General features: G+C 39.8%; 1 protein-coding gene across 2 annotated transcripts in view; it reads right to left on the bottom strand.

Annotated features, from left to right (window-relative positions):
• Positions 1–21,218, bottom strand: part of LOC133615329 (LHFPL tetraspan subfamily member 4 protein-like) — a 197,477-nt gene that overhangs the window by 175,002 nt on the left and 1,257 nt on the right. The gene's annotated exons all lie outside the window — the stretch shown is intronic.

The raw sequence follows: 21,218 nt of genomic DNA, 5'->3' as shown, positions 1-21,218 counted from the left end.
GCTGCGATACAGCCACCCAGCCAGCGTGGAGGATTAAATGATGCTTTTTCAAGGTGGTCAACGGCATTAGGCCACACGCCAACGCCTAATTGGACAACTCACCCCGCCGACTGGAACGACACCCAAATGTTTGCGGCTTTCTAGACGCTAACGACGCGCACGGGTTTCAGCTTCTTCAAGACTCAAGCAGACTCTGCGTCGAATGTCCGTAATCATTGTAGCTTGGGCACGGCCGCGTTGTACCACATTTTTCCAACTGTAGAGCGCACGGGTGTATAAGCCACAATCAATACATTAAAAAATAATACAATTCTTCCATAAGCCAAAAGTGTTTGGCCACCCATCCAAAGAATGAGAATCAGGTGTCCTAATCACTTGGCCCGGTGTATCAAAATCAAACACTTAGGCATGGAGACTGTTTCTACAAACATTTGTGAAAGAATGGGCCGCTTTCAGTGATTTCCAGCGTGCAACTGTCATAGGATGCCACCTGTGCAACAAATCCAGTCGTGGATTTTCCATCTGGCAATCTGATGGACCAGTCTGGGTTTGGAGGTTGCCAGGAGAACGCTACATCATACTTGCCAACCTTGAGACCTCCAATTTCGGAAGGTGGGGGGTGGGGGGTGGGTGCGGGGGGCGTGGTTGGGGGCGTGGTTAAGAGGGGAGGAGTATATTTACAGCTAGAATTCACCAAGTCAAGTATTTCATACATATATATATATATATATATATATATATATATATATATATATCCCTGCGACCCCGAAGGGAATAAGCGGTAGAAAATGGATGGATGGATATATATATATATATATATATATATATATATATATATATATATATATATATATATATATATATATATATATAAAGTTAAAGTTAAAGTTAAAGTACCAATGATTGTCACACACACACTAGGTATGGCGAGATTATTCTCTGCATTTGACCCATCACCCTTGATCACCCCCTGGGAGGTGAGGGGAGCAGTGGGCAGCAGCGGTGGCCGCGCCCGGGAATCATTTTGGTGATTTAACCCCCAATTCCAACCCTTGATGCTGAGTGCCAAGCAGGGAGGTAATGGGTCCCATTTTTTTTTATAGTCTTTGGTATGACTCGGCCGGGGTTTGAACTCACAACCTACCGATCTCAGGGCGGACACTCTAACCACTAGGCCAATGAGTAGGTAAATATAAATATAAATATAATAAATAGACTACTTCATCTCTACAGGCCTGTTTCATGAGGGGTTCCCTCAATCATCTCCTGATGATTGAGGGATGTGTCCAAGAAGAGCCCCGATCTGAACGAGTACCGTATTTTTCAAACTATAAGTCGCAGTTTTTTTTTTAGTTTGGCCGGGGGTGCGACTTATACTCAGGAGCGACTTATGTGTGAAATGATTAACACATTAGCGTAAAATATCAAATAATATTATTGATCTCATTCACGTAAGAGACTAGACGTGTAAGATTTCATGGGATTTAGCGATTAGGAGTGACAGATTGTTTGGTAAACGTATAGCATGTTCTACAAACCCCGTTTCCATATGAGTTGGGAAATTGTGTTAGATGTAAATATAAACGGAATACAATGATTTGCAAATCATTTTCAACCCATATTCAGTTGAATATGCTACAAAGACAACATATTTGATGTTCAAACTCATAAACTTTTTTTTTTTGCAAATAATAATTAACTTAGAATTTGATGCCAGCAACACGTGACAAAGAAGTTGGGAAAGGTGGCAATAAATACTGATAAAGTTGAGGAATGCTCATCAAACACTTATTTGGAACATCCCACAGGTGTGCAGGCTAATTGGGAACAGGTGGGTGCCATGATTGGGTATAAAAGTAGAGTCCATGAAATGCTCAGTCGTTCACAAACAAGGATGGGGCGAGGGTCACCACTTTGTCAACAAATGCGTGAGCAAATTGTTGAACAGTTTAAGAAAAACCTTTCTCAACCAGCTATTGCAAGGAATTTAGCCATCTACAGTCCGTAATATCATCAAAGGGTTCAGAGAATCTGGAGAAATCACTGCACGTAAGCAGCTAAGCCCGTGACCTTCGATCCCTCAGGCTGTACTGCATCAACAAGCGATATCAGTGTGTAAAGGATATCACCACTTGGGCTCAGGAACACTTCAGAAACCCACTGTCAGTAACTACAGTCGGTCGCTACATCTGTAAGTGCAAGTTAAAACTCTCCTATGCAAGGCGAAAACAGTTTATCAACAACACCCAGAAACGCCGTCTGCTTCGCTGGGCCTGAGCTCATCTAAGATGGACTGATACAAAGTGGAAAAGTGTTCTGTGGTCTGACGAGTCCACATTTCAAATTGTTTTTGGAAACTGTGGACTGTCGACCAAAGAGGAAAAGAACCATCCGGATTGTTATAGGCGCAAAGTGTAAAAGCCAGCATGTGTGATGGTATGGGGGTGTATTAGTGCCCAAGACATGGGTAACTTACACATCTGTGAAGGCGCCATTAATGCTGAAAGGTACATACAGGTTTTGGAGCAACATATGTTGCCATCCAAGCAACGTCACCATGGACGCCCCTGCTTATTTCAGCAAGACAATGCCAAGCCACGTGTTACATCAAGGTGGCTTCATAGTAAAAGAGTGCGGGTACTAGACTGGCCTGCCTGTAGTCCAGACCTGTCTCCCATTGAAAATGTGTGGCGCATTATGAAGCCTAAAATAGCACAACGGAGATCCCCGGACTGTTGAACAACTTAAGCTGTACATCAAGCAAGAATGGGAAAGAATTCCACCTGAGAAGCTTCAAAAATGTGTCTCCTCAGTTCCCAAACGTTTACTGAGTGTCGTTAAAAGGAAAGGCCATGTAACACAGTGGTGAACATGCCCTTTCCCAACTACTTTGGCACGTGTTGCAGCCATGAAATTCTAAGTTAATTGTTATTTGCAAAAAAAACATCAAATATGTCGTCTTTGTAGCATATTCAACTGAATATGGGTTGAAAAGGATTTGCAAATCATTGTATTCCGTTTATATTTACATCTAACACAATTTCCCAACTCATATGGAAACGGGGTTTGTATATGTTATAGTTATTTGAATGACTCTTACCATAATATGTTACGTTAACATACCAGTTGGTTATTTATGCCTCATATAACGTACACTTATTCAGCCTGTTGTTCACTATTCTTGATTTATTTTAAATTGCCTTTCAAATGTCTATTCTTGCTGTTGGCTTTTATCTAATACATTTCCCCCCAAAAATGCGACTTATACTCCAGTGCGACTTATATATGTTTTTTTTTCCCTTCTTTATTATGCATTTTCGGCCAGTGCGACTTATACGGTAATTGAAGGCCTTCCGGGAGTGAAAGCCCAGCCTATGTTGTTTTGATCCGTGCCAACCTGAGAGCAGCGAACATTTCAAACAAGCGATCAGAGGACATGAGTGGGCAGATCAGAAAGAGGAAAAACAACAATAAAAGAGGGGGGGGGGGGAAATGTGCTGATCTTCTCTTGCTCTCTCTCTCTCTCTCTCTCTCTCTCTTTTAGTATGCTGACTGATTCCGCACAGGAAACGGGTCTCCCACGCTATACTGCCTGGCCTATTTTTCACATTGATGGGCTCACGGAGGAGAAGGAAGCTGTGCATGTGAGACTTGGAACCTCTTCTCCCGAGGAAGTGTATTAGGATTTGTTAGATTAGCATTTATTTTTTAAAATGCGGCGCTCTTTCAGAAACGGATTGCCGTGTTGAGGAATAGTGAGAGACTTCGTTTTTTGGGGGGGGAAATATCCAATGATTCACATAGGGCCTTTTATTCATATCTGGATATTGTTAGGCCATGTCACGATACACCATATATATATCTCCATATTTCGCCTTAGCCTTGAATGAACACTTGATGCATATAATCACAGCAGTATGATGATTCTATGTGTCTACATTAAAACATTCTTCTTCATACTGCATTAATATATGCTACTTTTAAACTTTCATGCAGGGAGGGAAATCACAACTAAGTCAATTTAGCAAAAGTGTATTTATTAAACAGTTATTAAGCAGTGGCACAAACATTCATGTCATTTCCAAACAGATATATATGTATTTATATGTATATGTATGTATATATTTATATATGTATACATGTATGTTTATATTTATCTATGTATACATGTATGTATATATTTATCTATGTATACATCAGTGACGTGCGGTGAGGTTGATGGCTGGTGAGGCACTGACTTCATCACAGTCAGATTTACAAACATATGAACCCTAAAGAGTATCTTATTCACCATTTGATTGGCAGCAGTTAACGGGTTATGTTTAAAAGCTCATACCAGCATTCTTCCCTGCTTGGCACTCAGCATCAAGGGTTGGAATTGGGGGTTAAATCACCAAAAATTATTCCCGGGCGGGGCGCCGCTGCTGCCCACTGCTCCCCTCACCTCCCAGGGGGTGATCAAGGGGATGGGTCAAATGCAGAGGACACATTTCATTACACCTAGTGTGTGTGTGACAATCATTGGTACTTTAACTTAACTTTAACTTTACACATACAAACTGTAGCACACAAAAAAGCACATTTAATAAAAATAAAACGTTATTATGGTCTTACCTTTACTTAGAAATTAAGTCCATGCGCCGCAACTAAAGCCCTCACTTAAACTTTCCACGTGCAAGATTGAATCTATTTAAAAAAGTGTAACCGAGGGTTTATAAATGTCGCCTATACTGTATGAAACTACAAAATAACAAACACGGAGGCTCCAGTTTACACGAGGACCACTTTATTTACCTTCTTTCAAAAACCTCCGCAACGTGACATCACTTCCGCTCTTAGCGCCTTCAAAATAAGAGCTCAAGGCATATACTGTATAACAGCGCATAACAGGAACTTAACATCACAAAGAGGAAAGCCCATGAAAATAGGTTACAAAAGTTATTTAATTAGAAGCCAAAAAGTGCAAAAACAATAATGTTCGTGTTGGAGGAGTTGTGAATTAGGTACACCTGCAGACTGCAGGTGTACCTAATGTTGTGTCCCTGCAGTCATTCACAACTCCTCCAACACGAACATTATTGTTTTTGCACTTTTTGGCTTCTTATGAAAAAACTTTTTTAAATAGATTCAATCTTGCACGTGGAAAGTTTAAGTGTGGGCTTTAGTTGATATAACACTCCCGTCAGGGGTTGCCGTGCATTCTACGGCGGGGGTGCAGGAGGCGAGCCTCAGCCAGTGCGTCTTTTGCAGCCGTTTTATGATCGCTCAGCACAAGAAATACGTTACACACATACAGTTGTTGACAAAATACACTGTACATTATATACCTCAGCTAACTAAACTACGGAAATGTATAATATAGTTCATATAGCAATACAGTCTCACTGCACAGCAGACCAGCAGTTAGCCGAGTCAGCAATCCATGTTGAGGCACTGAGTGACGTGCCTCAACTGGCTGCTGTTCACCGCACCGTCTCTTCTCAGTATATGAACGGCAAATGTGAAAATTCAACGATTTTGAATAAAAATAATCTAAAACTGGTGAAGTTAAATGGAAAATAACTTTATAGTATAATCACTGGATACATATAAATAAATGATAAATGGGTTGTACTTGTATAGCGCTTTTCTACCTTCAAGGTACTCAAAGCGCTTTGACACTACTTCCACATTTACCCATTCACACACACATTCACACACTGATGGAGGGAGCTGCCATGCAAGGCGCTAACCAGCACCCATCAGGAGCAAGGGTGAAGTGTCTTGCTCAGGACACAACGGACATGACGAGGTTGGTACTAGGTGGGGATTGAACCATGGACCCTTGGGTTGCGCACGGCCACTCTTCCACTGCGCCACGCCGTCCCTATTATGTTGGATCCACTATGGACTGGACTCTCACTATTATGTTAGATCCACTATGGACTGGACTCTCACTATTATGTTGGATCCACTATGGACTGGACTCTTACTATTATGTTAGATCCACTATAGACTGGACTCTCACTATTATGTTAGATCCACTATGGACTGGACTCTCACTATTATGTTGGATCCACTATGGACTGGACTCTCACACTATTATGTTAGATCCACTATAGACTGGACTCTCACTATTATGTTGGATCCACTATGGACTGGACTCTTACTATTATGTTGGATCCACTATGGACTGGACTCTCACTATTATGTTGGATCCACTATGGACTGGACTCTCACACTATTATGTTAGATCCACTATAGACTGGATTCTCACTATTATGTTGGATCCACTATGGACTGGACTCTTACTATTATGTTGGATCCACTATGGACTGGACTCTTACTATTATGTTAGATCCACTATAGACTGGACTCTCACTATTATGTTAGATCCACTATGGACTGGACTCTCACTATTATGTTGGATCCACTATGGACTGGACTCTCACTATTATGTTGGATCCACTATGGACTGGACTCTCACACTATTATGTTAGATCCACTATAGACTGGACTCTCACTATTATGTTGGATCCACTATGGACTGGACTCTTACTATTATGTTGGATCCACTATGGACTGGACTCTCACTATTATGTTGGATCCACTATGGACTGGACTCTCACTATTATGTTGGATCCACTATGGACTGGACTCTTACTATTATGTTGGATCCACTATGGACTGGACTCTTACTATTATGTTGGATCCACTATGGACTGGACTCTTACTATTATGTTGGATCCACTATGGACTGGACTCTCACTATTATGTTGGATCCACTATGGACTGGACTCTCACTATTATGTTGGATCCACTATGGACTGGACTCTTACTATTATGTTGGATCCACTATGGACTGGACTCTTACTATTATGTTGGATCCACTATGGACTGGACTCTCACAATATTATTTCAGACCCACTCGACATCCATTGCATTCGGTCTCTCCTAGAGGGAGGGGTACCCACTTATGCGGTCCTCTCCAAGGTTTCTCATAGTCATTCACATCGACGTCCCACTGGGGTGAGTATTTCCTTGCGCTTATGTGGGCTTTGTACCGAGGATGTCGTTGTGGCTTGTGCAGCCCTTTGAGACACTTGTGATTTAGGGCTATATAAATAAACATTGATTGATTGATTGATATATAAATCTATGTATGTATATATACCTATATGTGTATGTATATGCATATGTAAACTTATTTGACATTTTCCCCCAAGTAGTGTCTCATTCAACTTCTTATATGACTTTTCAAAAGTCCAGATATCCAAAGCACAGTACTCCGTGTGCATGTTTAGCATTTTGGCCATCTTTCAAATCTGACTTCACAGAGCTCGAAATAATGTTGTGTTCCATCTCGCCTGCTGCTCTTGTGTTGCATAGTTGCACAGAAGAACACATGCATGCAAACATGAAGCAATCTCCAGGAGGCACGGCCATAAATCTAAACACCATCTAACATTATGATAATAGAATTGCCTTGCAGCTATTTGTAAATGTCATGCATCGCCTTCCCTCCTGTAGCACAGCCATACCCCCCACCCCCCCCCCCCCTCCCTCCCTCCTGTCCGTGCAGGCGTGAACACTTTATGCACACTCAGCTGTCCTGTAAACTGTAATCTAAGCACACCAAACAAGGAGAACAAAAAACGTCACCTGCCCTTACCAACAATAATCCCATCGACCTGGAATACATTCCTGAAAATAGCAGAGGGTTCATCCCCTCACACGTACGAGCTGATGGATGGATGATTGTCTTTTGCATCCCATCAGCATAAGGCTGTGCCGGTGCTGCATTCTTTACACATTACAATATCAATGGCTACGAGGGAGCGCCCTGTTTTACTCGTTTTTACTATCTGCATTCTGTGGATGTAGGGATGGGGAATCCAAACAGCAGCCCTAATTAACTGTTACAAGAAGCCCCTTTGACTGTAGAATACTGATTTAGCTAAACACACACACACACACACACACACACACACACACACACACACACACACACACACACACACACACACACACACACGCACACACACATCCTGTGTCTTGTTTCTACTGGAACTCAATTTGTTCTGTGCAGTGTTCGTAATAAAAGTTTGTCCCCTAACCCTAACCTCAGACTGACTTTGAAATATACTCTCGTCTCTTCATATCTGCCTTGTTTTTAACGTGTGTTTAGTGGTATGTTCCTATAAGGCAGGGGTGTCCAAACATTTTGAATTGTGGGGCCACATTGGGCTCCAAAAATTTGGCCGGGGGCTGAAAGCCAACTGCATATGAAGTAAATATATATATATATTAGAGGTTACTATGGTGTATCCCTTATACACTCCCCTATAAACTATAAACTCCCCTGGTCCGGTGGCCATGGATGAAGTGCTGGCTGTCCAGAGTCGGGACCCGGGGTGGACCGCTCGCCTGTGCGTCGGTTGGGGACATCTCTGCTCTGCTGACCCGTCTCCGCTCGGGATGGTCTCCTGCTGGCCCCACTATGGACTGGACTCTCACTATTATGTTAGATCTACTTTGGACTGGACTCTCACTATTATGTTAGATCCACTATGGACTGGACTCTCACAATATTATGTTAGATCCACTATGGACTGGACTCTCACACTATTATGTTAGATCCACTATGAACTGGACTCTCACACTATTATATTAGATCCACTATGAACTGGACTGTCACTCTATTATGTTAGATCCACTATGGACTGGACTCTCACTATTATGTTTGATCCACTATGGACTGCACTCTCACTATTATGTTAGATCCACTATGGACTGGACTCTCACTATTATGTTAGATCCACTATGGACTGGACTCTCACACTATTATGTTAGATCCACTATGGACTGGACTCTCACTATTATATTAGATCCACTTTGGACTGGACTCTCACAATATTATGTTAGATCCACTATGGACTGGACTCTCACACTATTATGTTAGATCCACTATGGACTGAACTCTCAGTATTATGTTAGATCCACTATGGACTGGATTCACTATTATGTTAGATCCACTATGGACTGGATTCACTATTATGTTAGATCCACTATGGACTGAACTCTCACTATTATGTTAGATCCACTATGGACTGGACTCTCACACTATTATGTTAGATCCACTATGGACTGGATTCACTATTATGTTAGATCCACTATGGACTGGACTCTCACACTATTATGTTAGATCCACTATGGACTGGATTCACTATTATGTTAGATCCACTATGGACTGGACTCTCACAATATTATGTTAGATCCACTATGGACTGGACTCTCACACTATTATGTTAGATCCACTATGGACTGGACTCTCACACTATTATGTTAGATCCACTATGGACTGGACTCCCACACTATTTTGTTAGATCCACTATGGACTGGACTCTCACGCTATTATGTTAGATCCACTATGGACTGGACTCTCACACTATTATATTAGATCCACTATGAACTGGACTCTCACAATATTATGTTGGATCCACTATGGACTGGACTCTCACACTATTATGTTAGATCCACTATGGACTGGATTCACTATTATGTTAGATCCACGATGGACTGGATTCACTATTATGTTAGATCCACTATGGACTGGACTCTCACACTATTATGTTAGATCCACTATGGACTGGACTCTCACACTATTATGTTAGATCCACTATGGACTGGACTCCCACACTATTTTGTTAGATCCACTATGGACTGGACTCTCACGCTATTATGTTAGATCCACTATGGACTGGACTCTCACACTATTATGTTAGATCCACTATGGACTGGACTCTCACACTATTATGTTAGATCCACTATGGACTGGACTCCCACACTATTTTGTTAGATCCACTATGGACTGGACTCTCACGCTATTATGTTAGATCCACTATGGACTGGACTCTCACGCTATTATGTTAGATCCACTATGGCAGGGGTGCTCACACTTTTTCTGCAGGCGAGCTACTTTTCAATTGATCAAGTCGTGGGGATCTACCTCATTCATATATATCATTTATATTTACTTATTTATGAAATATATGTTTTTGTTAACAAGTTAGAGGTGTTTAATGATAATGCAAGCATGTTTAACACATATAGTTAATATTGTTAATACATTAAAGGTGTTTAAAGATAATAAAAGCATGTTTAACTCATATAGTTAATATTGTTAAAAAATTAAAGGTGTTTAATGATAATACAAGCATGTTAAATACATATAGTTAATATTGTTAAAAAGTTAAAGGTGTTTAATGATAATACAAGCATGTTTAACACATAGTTAATATTGTTAAAAAATTAAAGGTGTTTAATGATAATACAAGAATGTTTAATACATATAGTTAATATTGTTAACAAGTTAAAGGTGTTTAAAGATAATACAAGCATGTTTAACACATATAGTTAATATTGTTAATAAGTTAAAGGTGTTTAAAGATAATACAGGCATGTTTAACACATATAGATTCCTTTCTTTCATGAAGACAAGAATATAAGTTGGTGTATTACCTGATTCTGATGACTTGCATTGATTGGAATCAGACAGTGGTGCTGATAAAGTCCGCATTTTCGAATGGAGGAGAAAAAAAGTCCTCCTTTCTGTCCAATACCACATGAAAGTGGTTGGTTTTTGGCATCTTATTTATCCAGCTTCCGTACTCCTTTGTATACACTTTACAAGAAATACATTGTCGGCAAACTCCGTAGCTTGCTAGCTTGTGCACGCCAGCTTTCTGAGACTCTTATTTTGTTAGCGCAACTGTGCAACTGTGCAGTCGGTCTTTGGAGTTTTGACGACAGGTACGGCGCCAGAGTCTGTTGAAATAAAGTGTTTCTCGCCTTCCAGTCGGTAATTTTAATGAGCTGGCAGCAGCCAGCGTCATCTCAGAAGACCCTCGGGTGCCGTGAATGTCAATCAAGTGACGAAAGTGACGTCATAGTGAAGATTTATGATCGCTCATTTTTAGGACTATTTTTTTAATGCCTGGCTGGTGATCGACTGACACACCCTCCGAGATCGACCGGTAGCTCGCGATCGACGTAATGAGCACCCCTGCCCTAGGGTAAACTGGGTGTAACACACGGCACACTGATAAAGCTTAACCTATTGTGACTATAACAATCTACAAGGTTAATGTAGGTTGCTTCTCTTTCTCCCCTTTCATTTTTCTGCATTCTTTCGTATCTCAAGTTATCATTACGTATATGTATTGTTGCATTTAAACAACTGTATTGTTGATAATAAAGGTAAATTATTGGTATTGTTCATTATCAATAGCGCTATTTCTATTGGTATTTGTATTGATCCATTTGTAGTGTAATAATGCTCATTGTCATTTCTGTATTATTATTTATTTTTCGCTAACTGCTTATTTGCTATTACTTTTACCATCATATTTGTACATGTCGTATTTGCTGATGTTGCTCTATTGTTGTTGTTGTTGTTGTTGTTATTTGCTGTTGTTGTTTTTGTCTCTCTGTCTAATCCCCCTCTTGTCCCCACAATTTCCCCCTCTGTCTTCTTTTTTTTCTCTTTCTATCCCCTCCTGCTCCGGCCCGGCTGCACTAAATGATAATATAAATACATTTAATAAAGTCAAATACAAATAAGGCAACAAGAGAAGTATCCTACACTTCTCTTTTGTAAAGTAAATCTGAACAGCCGAAATGGGCATCCACATCAACTATATGATTTGCCTGAGAAGCTGGACAGGACACACACAAAAAAAAAAAAAAATAATAATAATTTTTTTTTTTTTAATTTTTTTTTTTTTTTTTTTTTAATAATGTAATGCGATCTACCAATACTACCTTTGCAATCGACTGGTAGATCGCGATCGACGTATTGAGCACCCCTGCACTATGGACTGGACTCTCACAATATTATGTTGGATCCACTATGGACTGGACTCTCACACTATTATGTTAGATCCACTATGGACTGGACTTTCACACTATTATGTTAGATCCACTATGAACTGGACTCTCACACTATTATGTTAGATCCACTATGGACTGGACTCTCACACTATTATATTAGATCCACTATGAACTGGACTCTCACACTAGTATGTTAGATCCACTATGGACTGGACTCTCAAAATATTATGTTAGATCCACTATGGACTGGACTTTCACACTATTATGTTAGATCCACTATGGACTGGACTCTCACACTATTATATCAGATCCACTATGAACTGGACTCTCACACTATTATGTTAGATCCACTATGGACTGGACTCTCACTATTATGTTAGATCCTCTATGGACTGGACTCTCACTATTATGTTAGATCCTCTATGGACTGGACTCTCACTATTATGTTAGATCCACTATGGACTGGACTCTCACACTATTATGTTAGATCCACTACGGACTGGACTCTCACACTATTATGTTAGATCCACTATGGACTGGACTCTCACACTATTATGTTAGATCCACTATAGACTGGACTCTCACATTATTATATTAGATCCACTATGAACTGGACTCTCACAATATTATGTTAGATCCACTATGGACTGGACTCTCACTTTTATGTTAGATCCACTATGGACTGGACTCTCACACTATTATATTAGATCCACTATGAACTGGACTCTCACAATATTATGTTGGATCCACTATGGACTGGACTCTCACACTATTATGTTAGATCCACTATGGACTGGATTCACTATTATGTTGGATCCACTATGGACTGGATTCACTATTATGTTAGATCCACTATGGACTGGACTCTCACAATATTATGTTAGATCCACTATGGACTGGACTCTCACACTATTATGTTAGATCCACTATGGACTGGACTCCCACAATATTATGTTAGATCCACTATGAACTGAACTCTCACACTATTATGTTAGATCCACTATGGACTGGACTCTCACAATATTATGTTAGATCCACTATGGACTGGATTCTCACTATTATGTGAGATCCACTATGGACTGGACTCTCACAATATTATGTTAGATCCACTATGGACTGGACTCTCACACTATTATATTAGATCCACTATGAACTTGACTCTCACAATATTATTTTAGATCCACTATGGACTGGACTCTCACACTATTATATTAGATCCACTATGAACTGGACTCTCACAATATTATGTTAGATCCACTATGGACTGGACTCTTACACTATTATGTCAGATCCACTATGGACTGGACTCTCACTATTCTATTAGATCCACTATGGACTGGACTTTCACTATTATGTTAGATCCACTATAGACTGGACTCTCACATTATTATATTAGATCCACTATGAACTGGACTCTCACAATATTATGTTAGATCCACTATGGACTGGACTCTCACTATTATGTTGGATCCACTATGGATTGGACTCTCACTATTATGTTGGATCCACTATGGACTGGACTCTCACACTATTATGTTAGATCCACTATGGACTGGACTCCACTCTCACACTATTATGTTAGATCCACTATGGACTGGACTCTCACAATATTATGTTAGATCCACTATGGACTGGACTCTCACTATTATGTTAGATCCACTATGGACTGGACTCTCACAATATTATGTTAGATCCACTATGGACTGGACTCTCACTATTATGTTAGATCCACTATGGACTGGACTCTCACTATTATGTTAGATCCACTATGGACCGGACTCTCACAATATTATGTTAGATCCACTATGAACTGGACTCTCACACTATTTTGTTATATCCTCTATGGACTGGACTCTCACATTATTATATTAGATCCACTATGGACTGGACTCTCACAATATTATGTTAGATCCACTATGGACTGGACTCTCACACTATTATGTTAGATCCACTATGGACTGGACTCTCACAATATTATGTTAGATCCACTATGGACTGGACTCTCACACTATTATATTAGATCCACTATGAACTGGACTCTCACACTATTATGTTAGATCCACTATGAACTGGACTCTCACAATATTATGTTAGATCCACTATGGACTGGACTCTCACACTATTATGTTAGATCCACTATGGACTGGACTTTCACACTATTATGTTAGATCCACTATGGACTGGACTCTCACACTATTATGTTAGATCCACTATGGACTGGACTCACACTATTATGTTAGATCCACTATGAACTGGACTCTCACAGTATTAAATTAGATCCACTATGAATTGAACTCTCACACTATTATGTTAGATCCACTATGTACTGGACTCTCACAATATTATGTTAGATCCACTATGAACTGGACTCTCACAATATTATGTTAGATCCACTATGGACTGGACTCTCACACTATTATGTTAGATCCACTATGAACTGGACTCTCACAATATTATGTTAGATCCACTATGGACTGGACTCTCACACTATTATGTTAGATCCACTATGGACTGGACTTTCACACTATTATGTTAGATCCACTATGGACTGGACTCTCACACTATTATGTTAGATCCACTATGGACTGGACTCACACTATTATGTTAGATCCACTATGAACTGGACTCTCACAGTATTAAATTAGATCCACTATGAACTGAACTCTCACACTATTATGTTAGATCCACTATGGACTGGACTCTCACATTATTATATTAGATCCACTATGGACTGGACTCTCACAATATTATGTTAGATCCACTATGGACTGGACTCTCACACTATTATGTTAGATCCACTATGGACTGGACTCTCACAATATTATGTTAGATCCACTATGGACTGGACTCTCACACTATTATATTAGATCCACTATGAACTGGACTCTCACAATATTATGTTAGATCCACTATGGACTGGACTCTCACACTATTATGTTAGATCCACTATGGACTGGACTTTCACACTATTATGTTAGATCCACTATGGACTGGACTCTCACACTATTATGTTAGATCCACTATGGACTGGACTCACACTATTATGTTAGATCCACTATGAACTGGACTCTCACAGTATTAAATTAGATCCACTATGAATTGAACTCTCACACTATTATGTTAGATCCACTATGTACTGGACTCTCACAATATTATGTTAGATCCACTATGAACTGGACTCTCACAATATTATGTTAGATCCACTATGGACTGGACTCTCACACTATTATGTTAGATCCACTATGAACTGGACTCTCACAATATTATGTTAGATCCACTATGGACTGGACTCTCACACTATTATGTTAGATCCACTATGGACTGGACTTTCACACTATTATGTTAGATCCACTATGGACTGGACTCTCACACTATTATGTTAGATCCACTATGGACTGGACTCACACTATTATGTTAGATCCACTATGAACTGGACTCTCACAGTATTAAATTAGATCCACTATGAACTGAACTCTCACACTATTATGTTAGATCCACTATGTACTGGACTCTCACACTATTATGTCAGATCCACTATGGACTGGACTCTCACAATATTATGTTAGATCGACTATGGACTGGACTCTCACAATATTATGTTAGATCCACTATGGACTGGACTCTCACTATTATGTTAGATCCACTATGAACTGGACTCTCACAATATTATGTTAGATCCACTATGGACTGGACTCTCACAATATTATGTTAGATCCACTATGGACTGGACTCTCACACTATTATATTAGATCCACTATGAACTGGACTCTCACAATATTATGTTAGATCCACTATGGACTGGACTCTCACACTATTATGTTAGATCCACTATGGACTGGACTCTCACACTATTATGTTAGATCCACAATGGACTGGACTCTCACTATTATGTTAGATCCACTATGGACTGGACTCTCACACTATTATGTTAGATCCACAATGGACTGGACTCTCACTATTATGTTAGATCCACTATGGACTGGACTCTCACACTATTATGTTAGATCCACAATGGACTGGACTCTCACACTATTATGTTAGATCCACTATGGACTGGACTCTCACACTATTATGTTAGATCCACTATGGACTGGACTCTCACACTATTATGTTAGATCCACTATGGACTGGACTCTCACACTATTATGTTAGATCCACTATGAACTGGACTCTCACAGTATTAAATTAGATCCACTATGAACTGAACTCTCACACTATTATGTTAGATCCACTATGAACTGGACTCTCACACTATTATGTTAGATCCACTATGGACTGGACTCTCACACTATTATGTTAGATCCACTATGGACTGGACTCTCACAGTATTATATTAGATCCACTATGAACTGGACTCTCACAATAATATGTTAGATCCACTATGGACTGGACTCTCACTATTATGTTAGATCCACTATGGACTGGACTCTCACTATTATGTTAGATCCACTATGGACTGGACTCTCACACTATTTTGTTAGATCCACTATGAACTGGACTCTCACAATATTATGTTAGATCCACTATGGACTGAACTCTCACACTATTATGTTAGATCCACTATGAACTGGACTCTCACAATATTATGTTAGATCCACTATGGACTGGACTCTCACACTATTATGTTAGATCCACTATGGACTGGACTCTCACACTTTTATGTTAGATCCACTATGGACTGGACTCTTACTATTATGTTAGATCCACTATGGACTGGACTCTCACTATTATGTTAGATCCACTATGGACTGGACTCTCACACTATTATATTAGATCCACTATGGACTGGACTCTCACACTATTATGTTAGATCCACTATGGACTGGACTCTCACAATATTATGTTAGATCCACTATGGACTGGACTCTCACACTATTATGTTAGATCCACTATGGACTGGACTCTCACACTATTATGTTAGATCCACTATTGTCTGGACTTTCACAATATTATGTTAGATCCACTATGGACTGGACTCTCACAATATTATGTTAGATCCACTATGAACTGGACTCTCACAATATTATGTTAGATCCACTATGGACTGGACTCCCACACTATTTTGTTAGATCCACTATGGACTGGACTCTCACACTATTATGTTAGATCCACTATGGACTGGACTCTCACACTATTATGTTAGATCCACTATGAACTGGACTCTCACAATATTATGTTAGATCCACTATGGACTGGACTCTCACACTATTATGTTAGATCCACTATGAACTGGACTCTCACAATATTATGTTCGATCCACTATGGACTGGACTCTCACATTAGTATATTAGATCCTCTATGGACTGGACTCTCACAATATTATGTTCGATCCACTATGGACTGGACTCTCACATTAGTATATTAGATCCTCTATGGACTGGACTCTCACAATATTATGTTCGATCCACTATGGACTGGACTCTCACATTAGTATATTAGATCCACTGTGGACTGGACTCACACAATATTATGTTAGATCCACTATGAACTGGTCTCTCACTATTATGTTAGATCCACTATGAACTGGTCTCTCACACTATTATGTTAGATCCACTATGGACTGGACTCTCACTATTATGTTAGATCCACTATGAACTGGACTCTCACACTATTATGTTAGATCCACTATGGACTGGACTCTCACTATTATGTTAGATCCACTATGGACTGGACTCTCACACTATTATGTTAAATCCACTATGAACTGGACTCTCACAATATTATATTAGATCCACTATGGACTGGACTCTCACATTATTGTATTAGATCCACTATGGACTGCACTCTCACACTATTATATTAGATCCACTATGAACTGGACTCTCACACTATTATGTTACATCCACTATGGACTGGACTCTCACACTATTATATTAGATCCACTATGAACTGGACTCTCACAATATTATTTTAGATCCACTATGGACTGGACTCTCACACTATTATATTAGATCCACTATGAACTGGACTCTCACAATATTATATTAGATCCACTATGGACTGGACTCTCACATTATTGTATTAGATCCACTATGGACTGCACTCTCACAATATTATGTTAGATCCACTATTGACTGGACTCTCACTATTATGTTAGATCCACTATGGACTGGACTCTCACTATTATATTAGATCTACTATGGACTGGACTCTCACAATATTATGTTAGATCCACTATGGACTGAACTCTCACACTATTATGTTAGATCCACTATGGACTGGACTCTCACAATATTATGTTAGATCCACTATGGACTGGACTCTCACACTATTATGTTAGATCCACTATTGTCTGGACTTTCACAATATTATGTTAGATCCACTATGGACTGGACTCTCACAATATTATGTTAGATCCACTATGAACTGGACTCTCACAATATTATGTTAGATCCACTATGGACTGGACTCCCACACTATTTTGTTAGATCCACTATGGACTGGACTCTCACACTATTATGTTAGATCCACTATGGACTGGACTCTCACACTATTATGTTAGATCCACTATGAACTGGACTCTCACAATATTATGTTAGATCCACTATGGACTGGACTCTCACACTATTATGTTAGATCCACTATGAACTGGACTCTCACAATATTATGTTCGATCCACTATGGACTGGACTCTCACATTAGTATATTAGATCCTCTATGGACTGGACTCTCACAATATTATGTTCGATCCACTATGGACTGGACTCTCACATTAGTATATTAGATCCTCTATGGACTGGACTCTCACAATATTATGTTCGATCCACTATGGACTGGACTCTCACATTAGTATATTAGATCCACTGTGGACTGGACTCACACAATATTATGTTAGATCCACTATGAACTGGTCTCTCACTATTATGTTAGATCCACTATGAACTGGTCTCTCACACTATTATGTTAGATCCACTATGGACTGGACTCTCACTATTATGTTAGATCCACTATTGACTGGACTCTCACTATTATGTTAGATCCACTATGGACTGGACTCTCACTATTATATTAGATCTACTATGGACTGGACTCTCACAATATTATGTTAGATCCACTATGGACTGAACTCTCACACTATTATGTTAGATCCACTATGGACTGGACTCTCACACTATTATGTTAGATCCACTATGGACTGGACTCTCACACTATTATGTTAGATCCACTATGGACTGGACTCTCACATTATTATATTAGATCCACTATGGACTGGACTCTCACACTATTATATTAGAGCCACTACGAACTGGACTCTCACAATATTATGTTAGATCCACTATGGACTAGACTCTCACACTATTATGTTAGATCCACTATGGACTGGACTCTCACTATTATGTTAGATCCACCATGGACTGGACTCTCACTATATTATGTTAGATCCACGATGAACTGGACTCTCACAATATTATGTTAGATCCACTATGGACTGGACTCTCACAATATTATGTTAGATCCACTATGGACTGGACTCTCACACTATTATATTAGATCCACTATGGACTGGACTCTCACTATTATGTTAGATACACTATGAACTGGACTCTCACAATATTATGTTAGATCCACTATGGACTGGACTCTCACACTATTATATTAGATCCACTATGGACTGGACTCTCACACTATTATGTTAGATCCACTATGAACTGGACTCTCACACTATTATGTTAGATTCACTATGGACTGGACTCTCACAATATTATGTTAGATCCACTATGGACTGGACTCTCACACTATTATGTTAGATCCACTATGGACTGGACTCTCACACTATTATGTTATATCCACTATGGACTGGACTCTCACACTATTATATTAGATCCACTATGAACTGGACTCTCACAATATTATGTTAGATCCACTATGGACTGGACTCTCACATTATTATATTAGATCCACTATGGACTGGACTCTCACTATTATGTTAGATCCACTATGGACTGAACTCTCACTATTATGTTAGATCCACTATGAACTGGACTCTCACAATATTATGTTAGATCCACTATGGACTGGACTCTCACACTATTATGTTAAATCCACTATGGACTGGACTCTCACTATTATATTAGATCCACTATGAACTGGACTCTCACACTATTATGTTAGATCCACCATGGACTGGACTCTCACACTATTATGTTAGATCCACTATGGACTGGACTCTCACACTATTATGTTAGATCCACTATGAACTGGACTTTCACACTATTATGTTAGATCCACTATGGACTGGACTCTCACACTATTATGTTAGATCCACTATGAACTGGACTCTCCCACTATTATGTTAGATCCACTATGGACTGGACTCTCACACTATTATGTTAGATCCACTATGGACTGGACTCTCACACTATTATGTTAGATCCACTATGGACTGGATTCATTATTATGTTAGATCCACTATGGACTGGACTCTCACACTATTATGTTAGATCCACTATGGACTGGACTCTCACATTATTATATTAGATCCACTATGAACTGGACTCTCACTATTATGTTAGATCCACTATGGACTGGACTCTCACAATATTATGTTAGATCCACTATGGACTGGACTCTCACATTATTATATTAGATCCACTATGGACTGGATTCTCACTATTATGTTAGATCCACTATGGACTGGACTCTCACACTTTTATGTTAGATCCACTATGGACCTGGACTCTCACTATTATGTTAGATCCACTATGGACTGGACTCTCACAATATTTTGTTAGATCCACTATGGACTGGACACATGTGCGGTCCCCTCCAAGGTTTCTAAGTGTCCCATTGAGTTGAGATTTTCCTTGCCCTCATTTGGGATCTGAGCTGAGGATGTCGTTGTGGCTTGTGCAGCCCTTTGAGACACTCGTGATTTAGGGCTATATAAGTAAACATTGATTGATTGATTGGGAAGACTATGTATCCCCCCGGGAAGAGCTGGACGAAGTAGCTGGGGAGAGGAAAGTCTGGGCTTCCCTGCTTAGGCTGCAGCCCCCGCGACCCGACCTCGGATAAGTGGAATAAGATGGATGGATGGAGATATAACAGAATAATGCCTCCATTTATCATTTGTTTTCAAAACGCTTACAAAAAAGAGGCACCCCAAACATTTTTATGACCTGATGGAGTCCCTGGGACCCCCCTTTTGAAGATTCCTCGCGCCAACACGGGTTGTTGTCACTCCCCACCTCTCCTTTTTTTTTTGTCAGCATTGGGATTCCCTTTCGACCACAGCCTGGCTAGTGGAGCTACTTGCACGACGACCGAGCCCAAACAAATGGAGGATTATTTTACTAAAACAAAAACAAAAAAAAGCCTGTTTCCAGGGCATGGATGCCCATAGCAAC

Source organism: Nerophis lumbriciformis, linkage group LG01 (assembly GCF_033978685.3).
Source record: "Nerophis lumbriciformis linkage group LG01, RoL_Nlum_v2.1, whole genome shotgun sequence".
Lineage (NCBI taxonomy): Eukaryota > Metazoa > Chordata > Actinopteri > Syngnathiformes > Syngnathidae > Nerophis > Nerophis lumbriciformis.
Note: the sequence above shows the minus strand (reverse complement) of the source record. Positions and strands in the feature narration are given on the sequence as shown.